Raw genomic sequence first — 10,453 nt, 5'->3', positions numbered from 1 at the left:
ATTATAATTTACAGATGATCTGTGTGTTTTGTATTACCTATGGACTTCAAAGTGAGCTTGAATTTAATTTCTGTGCAGGCTGCTCACTCCAGACTTAAGTACCAGACCCAACAAAATAAGTTAGGGTTAGACTTTTAAGGGAATTTCTCGTTTGTCTGACATAAAGGTAGCATTACATAGAGCTGGTGAATAGATTTACCCACCAGACCACAGACCAGGAGGATTTGTGCTGGCATGTCAGAACGAACAAAAATGACTCACTGTGAGACTTTCCCACTGGGAGATATGCCCTGGTTTTCCATTACTTAAGTCTTACCATTTCTTGCACCAAGGGGTGCAGACCAATTAATCACCAAGGAGCAGAAATAAATTACCTCCCCTTTGGGTGACTGACTCTTTGGGTGATTTAACACTTTTTTATCTCGAGAGGAAAAGCACAGTGATGTTGTTTAGTTTACAGTTGGAATGGTCCATACTTCCAAGGAGACTCAAGTTATTTGCAAAGGTCAATCCTAAAAGAAATCAACCCTGAATATGCATTGGAGAGTGGAAAAGCTGGCTTAAAACTTCAACACTCAAAAACTAAGATTATGGCATCTGGTCCTATCACTTCATGGCAAATAGATGGGTAAACAATGGGAAACAGTGACAGACTATTTTCTTGGGCTTCAAAATCACTGCAGTTGGTGACTCCAGTCATGAAATTAAAAGACGCTTGCTTCTTGAAAGAAAAGATATGACAAACCTAGTCAGTGTGTTAAAAAGCAGAGACGTTACTTTGCTAACAAAGTTCCATATGGTGAAAGCTGTAGTTTTTCCAGTAGTCATGTATGGATGTAAGAATTGGACCATAAAGAAAGCTGAGCGCCGAAGAATTAATGCTTTTAACTGTGGTGTTGGAGAAGACTCTTGAGAGTCCCTTGGACTGCAAGGAGATCAAACCAGTCAGTCCTAAAGGAAATCAACCCTGAATATTCTTTGGAAGGACTGATGCTGAGGCTGAAGCTCCAATACTTTAGCTACCTGATGCAAAGGGCCAACTCATTGGAAAAGACCCTGTTTCTGGGAAAGATTAAAGGCAGGAGGAGAAGGGGACAACAGAGGATGAGATGGTTGGATGGCATCACTGACTCAATGGACATGAGTTTGAGCAAGCTCTAGGAGATGGTGAAGAACAGGGAAACCTGACATGCTGCATTCCACGGTGTTGCCAAGAGTCAGAAATGACTTAGTGACTAAACAATAACAACAACAACAATTTATCATATATTGATGATGGTTCATCTTTGGAGATTTGGGGGAACTTCCTCTAATTCATTGGCTCTGAATGTGGTCCTGTTACTTGAGGCATCCAGTGAAACTCCGATTAAGCAAAATATTCTGGAAATGGGGTTTTCCAGATAATACCAGGTAAATCATCTGGGCTTAGTCCAAGTTGACATCTATGTTTAATGCTTTGTTAGACTTTCTTGGCTTAGCAAGTACAGAGCAATGAGCATACTTTGGATATTTCTTTATGAATTATGAAATGGTTGAGAGTCACTCATTTGTTAAACAATTCATTTGTTCATTCTAAATATATTAGTTGTTTTACTACTGTGCGCTGGGTTAGGGACTAGACACACCAGGCCATCCGGTGGCGGCTGAAAGGACCCGTGTGCAGGCTGTGTCACCGCCGCATCACAGCTACATGACTCTGGATTTATTCTCTTGGAATATCTCTCATCAGCAAAATTGTCCCCAATAATTCAAATATCTGGACTTCCCAGGTGACTCAGCAGTAAAGAATCCGCCTGCCAAGCAGGAGACATCTGCCAATGCTGTATCCCTGGGTCAGGAAGAGCCCCTGGAGGAGGAAATGGCAACCCACTCCAATATTCTTGCCTGGGAAATCCCACGGACTGAGGATCCTGGCAGGCTACAGTCCATGGATTGCAAAGAGTCAGACGTGACGTAGCACTAAACAGCAGCAGCAACTGGAATGTCTAGTTTGCCAAGGACGTTTGAAGATAATAAAGCACAAAACGCTGAAAACTGCAGTTCTCTATGAATGGTATTCTTATTTGATGCCTGAGAATCTTGCATTGCTTTATGAAAATAATTTTAAATGGTTCAAACATTCTATCATTAAAAAAGAAGAAGCCATTTATATTTTGACTCTATATTGTATTAAAAATAGCATTTTTTTTAGAAGAAACTATTGGATCAATTCCTTCCTTTTACAAATTTTCTTGAGAAAACCAGGGCCTCAAGAGATGGACTGACTTGCTCAAGGACCTTGTTAAAAAATAATCTGAGGCATATCAAAAAATTTAAGAGTTTATCTGAGCAGAAATTGAATTGAATTGAGCAGGATCCAAGCTAGCAGACAGAAAGGAGCTCTAAGGAGCTACACAGAAAGGAAGACTCTTGGAGGCAGAAGGAAGCACAGACAAGCAAGTTATAGAGGGCGAAAAGCAGGTTGGTTATTGCAAAGTTGCTTTTCTTTAGGGTGTGGCAGGGCTATCAGGCAGATGACCTAACTAGTGCTGATCAGGCCATTTCTAATTGACTGGTTTAAGATTCCATTTGCAGGAGAGCTGGAACTATAATTAAGTCTCAGTTTGGAGATGTGAGGCTTAGCATAAGTGATCTCTGTTGTCTTGTTTTTAACAAGACAGGTCTGGGACTAGAGGTCAGGACACTCCTGTTCTCATCCAGCTCCCATTACTCATGGTTATGGGTCAGACCTACCTACAGCGCATCTGATGATACCAGCTGACAAAGAACAGTAGCTTGTTAACCTGATATTGGGCTGTAACTTCTCTCCACTTGCATCTGTCAAGGAAGAAGTATGTACTTATTGTGCCTTCATCCATTTCCAAGAACTGCTGATTTTAATCTCAATATTTAAGCTTGTGTAGCTGGCAGAATTTTGGCCCCCAGGACCTCTGCCCTCCTTTGTAATGCTCATGGTTATATTGTATTGTGTAGCAAAAGACAACCTAGACAGCATATTAAAAAGCAGAGACATTACTTTGCCAACAAAGGTCTGTCTAGTCAAAGCTATGGTTTTTTTAGTAGTCATGTATGGATATGAGAGTTGGACTATAAAGAAGGCTGAGCACTGAAGAATTGATGCTTTTGAACTGTGGTGTTGGAGAAGACTCTTGAGAGTCCCTTGGACTGCAAGGAGATCCAACCAGTCCATCCTAAAGGAAATCAGTCCTGGGTGTTCATTGGAAGGACTGATGCTGAAGCACCAATACTTGGGCCACCTGATGCGAAGAACAGACTCATTGGAAAAGACCCTGATGCTGGAAAAGATTGAAAGTGGGAGGAGAAGGGGACGACAGAGAATGAGATGGTTGGATGGTATCACCAACTCAATGGATATGAATTTGAGGAAGCTCCGGGAGTTGGTGATGGACAGGGAAGCCTGGTGTGCTGCAGTCCATGGGGTCACAAAGAGTTGGACACGACTGAGCAACTGAACTGAACTGTAGCAAAAGGGACATTGTGGATATAATCAAGGTTACTAATTAACTGGCCTTAAGATAGAGAGATTATCTTGTATTATCCAGGTGGATCCAATGAAATGATATGAGCCGTTAAAAGCAGAGAAGGCAGACGGAAGAGGGGAACACATAAGTTTGGGAGAAGCATTTGAGGCACCATTACTGGCTTGAAGATGAAGAGGCTTATGAGTCAAGGAAATGGAGAGCACAGTCCTACAACCTCAAGGAAGTGAATTCTTTCAACAACCTGAAATGAGTTTGGAAACAAAATCTTCCTCAAAACCTCTTGATAAGAGCTCAGGCTGTCTGAACCAGGACTTCAGTCACAGGAGCCTCTGAGCAGAGGAAAGAGTTGAGCCACTCTGTGCTGGCACTTCTGACCCACTGTGAGATAATAAATGGATATTCTTTTCCTCTTATTTATTCATTTTTGATGGGGGAGATGTGTGGGTTTTTTTTTTTTTTTTTTAGATTTATTTATTTTGTTTTTTGGCTCCGGTGGGTGTTTGTTGCTGGACTTGGGCTATCTCTAGTTTCAGAGAGCGGGGTCTACGCTGTGTCACAGTGGGCGGGCTTCTCACTTCGGTGGTTTTCTTGTTGCAGAGCATGGGCTCTCAGGGTACCTGAGCTCAGCAGGTGGGATCTTCCTGGACCAGGTATCCAACTGGTGTCCCTAGCACTGCGAGGCAGATTCTCAACCGCTGGAACACCAAGGAGCTCAACTTACTTATTTTTAATTGAAGGAGAATTATAATGGTAGGTCGGTTTCTGCAGATATTTTTTGTTTTTAATAACACTTTGGGAACTTCCCTGGAGGTCCAGTGGTTGGGACTTCGCCTTCCCGTGCTGGGAGAGGCAGGGGTAGTGGCAGAGGTGGTGGTGGTCCAGGTTTGATCCCTGGTCAGAGAGCTGGGATCCCATGTGCTTTGTGGCCAATGGCAAAAGCATAGAACAGGGGCAACATTGTAATAAAGTCAATGCAGACCTTACAAATGGTCCATATTAAAAAAAAAAAAACAACAACTTTAGGGAGTAAATAAATAACATTTTAATTTTTGTGGTTTACTTTAAAAATTCCTAACATTAACCAAAGTAGTAAAGGCACGTGGATGCAGAACTGGCACAGAAGGACGAGAGGAGGGCAGCGGCCCCTGGCCTCACCCCTGCCAGCTTCAGCCCACTCTGCAGAGGCAGCTGTCCTTCAGCCGTTCCTCACATCTGTCAATACTGCCTCCACACTGTGCACCTTTATTTCCCAATTTGAGATTTTTCTTACTGATTTGTTGCTTAGGTAGATGTTACTTGCCTTAAAAAAAAAAAGCTCCAACATGGACATATTCTTGTGTTCAGCATCTTTCTTCTAAAAGTTCAGTACAAGAAAATGTTTTATTAGTCATTCTAGCAATTTGACTTCTAGACAATTGAGGTTTTATTGTGTTTGGCTTCTTCAGTGAGTGAAAAGCACCATCACATTCTAATGGAGGATCCATGCCTCCTCACTGATAACATCTTTGCCATGTCCTTCTCCAGGGTAACTTCCTGACCCAGGAATCAAACTCAGGTCTCCTGCATTGCAGGCAGATTCTTTACCAACTGAGCTACAAGGGAAGCCTCCCATCTGTAAACCACTGTCCAATCAAAAGATTTCAAACTTTACCATAACCTATGTATCCTAGGTTTTTAAGCACCATTTCACAGTTGCTGGATATAGCCAAGCAGTACAGTGCATCCTTTATTTTCCACTGCATGTTTTCTATAAATCCTTCCAGGAGGATACGCAGAGCTCTACCAGACATTTGGAATTTAAACAATGAAGTGGACAGGTATGTGACTTTTAGTATTTGGTGTCAAGTCACAGTTGGCACTAGAGGAAAAGAACCTGCCTGCCAATGCATGAGACATGAGACTCGGGTTTGATCCCTGGGTTTGGAAGATCCCCTGGAGGAGGGCATGGCAATTCACTCCAGTATTCTTGCCTGAAGAATTCCATGGACAGAGGAGCCTGGCAGGCTTCAGCCCATAGTATCGTGAAGAGTCAGACATGACTGAAGCCACTTAATATGCACACAGTTGGAGAAATAGTGCTTCGTACCATAGTTAGGAGACTATGTCTGAGTTACATTTTAAAAAGCAATTTGATTAGGACATTATTTTGCTTGTGAATTGATGTACCAATTTCTAGTGGGTATAGTGTGCCAGGATGAAGGAATGATCTGATAACATGTTTAATCAACTATAGTTAAAGTGTAAAAATGAATAATTTAAAAAAATGTAATTTTGGTCAGTTGACTCCAGCTTCTCATTTGTAACATCCTTATCAGACCTGTCAAGGTAAAGCAAAGCAAACTAAACAATTCACTTCTTTTCCTTCTCTTGTAAATTCACTGCATATATACCAGGGGTCCACATCTGGCCCTCCAGGGGCTGGAAAAGCAGGGGCCCAAGCTAATTAGGACCGTAGAGGAGGCAAGGTGGGTCAATGGTTAGGAACACAACTCTACTGCGATGAAACCCACCTTGGGTTCTGGATTCCCCCATTGAGACCTTCAGTCTCTTAGGGTCATTGTGGGGAATAAATAAGATGGGTGTGTGTGATCTTTAGCACAAGAAGCAGAGATATTAAGAGGTGGCAAGAATACACAGAAGAACTGTACAAAAAAGATCTCCATGACCCAGATAACCACAATGGCGTGCTCCTTCAACTACAGCCAGACATCCTGGAATGCAAAGTCAAAGTGGGCCTTAGGAAGCATCACTATGAGCAAAGCTAGTGGAGGTGATGGAATTTCAGTTGAGCTATTTCAAATCCTAAAAGATGATTCTGTGAAAGTGCTACAGTCAATATGCCAGCAAATCCGGAAAACTAGTAGTGGTCACAGGCCTGGAAAAGGTCAGTTTTCATTCCAATCCCAAAGAAAGGCAATGCCAAAGAATGTTTAAGCTATCGCACAATTGCACTCCTCTCACATGCTAGCAAAGTAATGCTCAAAATTCTCCAAGCCAGGTTTCAACAGTATGTGAACCATGAACTTCCAGATGTTCAAGTTGGATTTAGAAAAGGCAGAGGAACCAGAGATCAAATTTCCAACATCCACTGGATCATTGAAAAAGCAAGAGTTTTTCAACTATGCCAAAGCCTTTGACTGTGTGGAACACAACAAACTGTGGAAAATTTTTCAAGAGATGGAATACCAGGCCACCTTACCTCCCTCCTGAAAAACCTGTAGGCAGGTCAAGAAGCAACAGTTATAACTGGACATGGAACAACAGACTGGTTCCAAGTTGGGAAAGGAGTATGTCAAGGCATATATTGTCACCCTGCTTATTTAACTTATATGCAGCGTACATCATGCCAAGTGCTGGGCTGGATGAAGCACAAGCTGGAATCAAGATTGCCAGGAGAAATATCAATAACCTCAGATATGCAGATGACACCACCTTTATGGCAGAAAGAGAAGAACTAAAGAGCTTATTGATTAAAGTGAAAGAGGAGAGTGAAAAAGTTGGCTTAAAACTCAACATTCAGAAAACTAAGATCATGGCATCTGGTCCCATCACTTCATGGCAAATAGATGGGGAAACAATGGAAAAAGTGAGAGACTTTATTATTTTGGGCTCCAAAATCACTTCAGATGGGGACTGCAGCCATGATATTAACAGCTGATTGCTCCTTGGAAGAAAAGCTATGACCAACCTAGACAGCATATTAAAAAACAGAGACATTACTTTACCAACAAAGGTCTGTCTAGTCAAAGCTATGGTTTTTTCCAGTAGTCATGTATGGATATGAGAGTTGAACTATAAAGAAAGCTGAGTGCCGAATAATTGATGCTTTTGAACTGTGGTGTTAGAGAAAATTCTTGAGAGTCCCTTGGACTGCAAGGAGATCCAACCAGTCCATCCTAAAGGAAATCAGTCCTGAATATTCATTGGAAGGACCAATGCTGAAGCTCACACTCCAGTACTTTGCCCACCTGATGCAAAGAACAGACTCACTGAAAAAGACCCTGATGCTGGGAAAGACTGAAGGTGGGAAGAGAAGGGGGTGACAGAGGATGAGATGGTTGGGTGGTATCACCGACGCAATGGACATGAGTTTGAGTAGGCTCCAGGAGTTGGTGATGGACAGGGAAGCCTGGTGTGCTGCAGTCCATGGGCTTGCAAAGAGTCAGACAGGACTGAGCAACTGAACTGAACTGAAGGTAAAATACCACTCTAATGGCAGAAAGTGAAGAGGAACTAAAGAGCCTCTTGATGAGGGTGAAAAAGGAGAGTGAAAAAGCTCACTTAAAACTCAGCATTCAAAAAACTAAAATCATGGCATCCAGTCCCATTCATTCATGGCAAATGTGTGTAAGTTGCTTCAGTCGTGTCTGACTCTTTGCGACCTTATGGGCTACAGCCAGGGTCTTCAGTCCATGAGATTCTCCAGGTAAGAATACTGGAGTGGATTTCCGTGCCCTCTCCAGGGGATCTTCCTGACCAAACCCACGTCTCTTCTGTCTCCTGCACTGGCAGGCAGGTTCTTTATCGCATGCCACCTGGGAAATAGAAGGGGAAGAATTGGAATTAGTGACAGATTTTATTTTTGGGGAGACTCCAAAATCCCTCATGGCTCAGTTAGTAAAGAATCTGCCTGCAATGCAGGAGACCTGGGTTTGATCCCTGGGTTGGGAAGATCCCCTGGAGAAGGAAATGACAACCCACTTCAATATTCTTGCCTGAAGAATCCCAGGGACTGAAGAGTCTGACAGGCTACAGTTCACAGGATTGCAAAGAGTCAGACACAACTGAGCAACTAACACTTTTATTTTACTTCAAAATCACTGTAGATGGTGACTGCAGTTATGAAATTAAAAGATGCTTGCTCCTTGGAAGGAAAGCTATAACAAACCTAGACAGTGTATTAAAGAGCAGAGACATCACTATGCCAACAAAGGCCCATGTAGTCAAAGCTATGGTTTTTCCAGTAGTCATATATGGATGTGAGAATTGGACCATAAGAAAGTCTGAGCACTGAAGAAGTGATGCCTTCGAATCGTGGTGCTGAAGAAGACTCTTGATACCAAACCCATCAATCCTAAAGGGAATCAACCCTGCATATCTATTGGAAGGACTGATGCTGAAGCTGAAGCTCCAACACTTAGGCCACTGATATGAAGAGCCAACTCATTGGAAAAGACCCTGGTGTTGGGAAAGATTGAAGGCAAAAGGAGAAAGAGATGGCAGAGGATGAGATGGTTAGATAGCATCACCGACTCAATGGACATGAATTTGAGCAAACTCCAGGAGATAGTGAAGGACAGGGGAGCCTGGCATGCTGCAGTCCAAGGGATCACAAAGAGCTGGACGCCACTTACCAACTGAACAACAATAACAAGATAAAATCAATGCTGGGGATTCTTGTCGTTCTTATCAGCTCCAAGACCATCCCAGGGGAGAAAGGGGTCCCTGTCCAGCAACCTTTAGGACAACTTGTATTGCGCCTAGCTGTGCCCTCTGTTTGCCAGGCTGTAGGACACAGGAGTTGCAGACTGTCAGCCCCAGATCACAGCTGACAGTGCTCATGTGAGTCATAACCTTCAGGGCTACATAGCTACTCAAAAGGCTCCACACCATATCCATTATTTCTTTTCCCATGTCTTGGTTGTGTGTGTTTTTGCTTAAAAAAAGCGCTTTACTGAGATATAACTGACACACAAAAAGCTGTATATTTTTTATTTTTAAATTTATTTTTAATCGAAGGATAACTGCTTTAGGACATTGGTTTGATTTCTGCCATCCATCAATTAGCCATAGGTGTATCTATGTCCCCTCCCTCTTGAGCTTCCCTCCCGCCTCCCAGCCTCTAGGTTGTGGCAGGGCCCTTGTTTGGGTTCCCTGCATCTACAGCTAATTCCCACTGGCTGTCTATTTCACATATGCAGTGTGTACGTTTCCCTGCCTGTCTCTCCATTCATCTCACCCTCTCCTTCCTCCCTCCCCCAGCTGTGACCGCAAGTCTGTTCTCTCTGTCTGCCTCTTCATGGGTGCCCACTAAATAGGTTCATCAGTACCGTCTTTCTAGATTCCATATGTCTGTGTTAATATACAATATTTGTTTTTCTCTTTCTGATTTATTTCACTCTGTATAATAGGCTCTAGGTGCATCCACTTCATTAGAACTGACTCAAATATGTTCCAAAAAGCTGTACATTTTTGATATATACAACTTGATGAATCTGGGATTAAGTCTATACCACCACTGCAATCTAAGCCATGAACATATCCATCACCTCCAAGTTTCCTCCTGTCCTCTTTATTTATTATTAAAATTTTGTGATACGAACACTTAAAAGACCTACCCTCTTGGCAAAATGTGAAGTACACAATACACCATGGTTACCTACAGGCACCAAATCCTAAAGCAGATCTCTAGGGTCTGAGCATCTTGAATTTTGTGACTCTTCATTGCGGTCAGGAGAGGGCACTGTTGCTTCACCCCAGTTCTGCACTGTGGCCCTGCTTCTCCAGCCTACCCCGCCGTGTTCCATTCGTGGCTTTGTTCGGGAAGACAGTTTCCTTTCTTATGTAACCAGGAAGGGGAAAAAAACAACTTTTGTCTGTAGCAGAAAAATATATACAGAAAATATTGAGAGAGTTTTTAAAGTTTTACCTTGTTTAAGTTATGCAACATTGTGTATGGCATTTTAAAAATATACAAGTGACTAGTTTGTAACAGATGACCAACAAGGACCTTCTGGGCAGCACGGGGAACTCTGCTCAGTGTTCTGTGGCCTGGGTGGAAAGGGAGTCTGGGGAAGGATGGATCCACCTATGCATGCCTGAGGCCTTTCGCTGTCCACCGGAACTATCTCAACACTGTTAATCAGCTATGCTTCGATACAAAGTAAAAAGTTAAGAAAATACCCAAGTGAGACAGAGGAAATTCATGCTGATGAAACTGATCGAGAGTC

The sequence above is a fragment of the Muntiacus reevesi genome, chromosome 14 (assembly GCF_963930625.1).
Source record: "Muntiacus reevesi chromosome 14, mMunRee1.1, whole genome shotgun sequence".
NCBI classification, from domain to species: domain Eukaryota; kingdom Metazoa; phylum Chordata; class Mammalia; order Artiodactyla; family Cervidae; genus Muntiacus; species Muntiacus reevesi.
The sequence above is the reverse complement of the archived record's forward strand: the minus strand, read 5'-3'. Positions refer to the sequence as shown.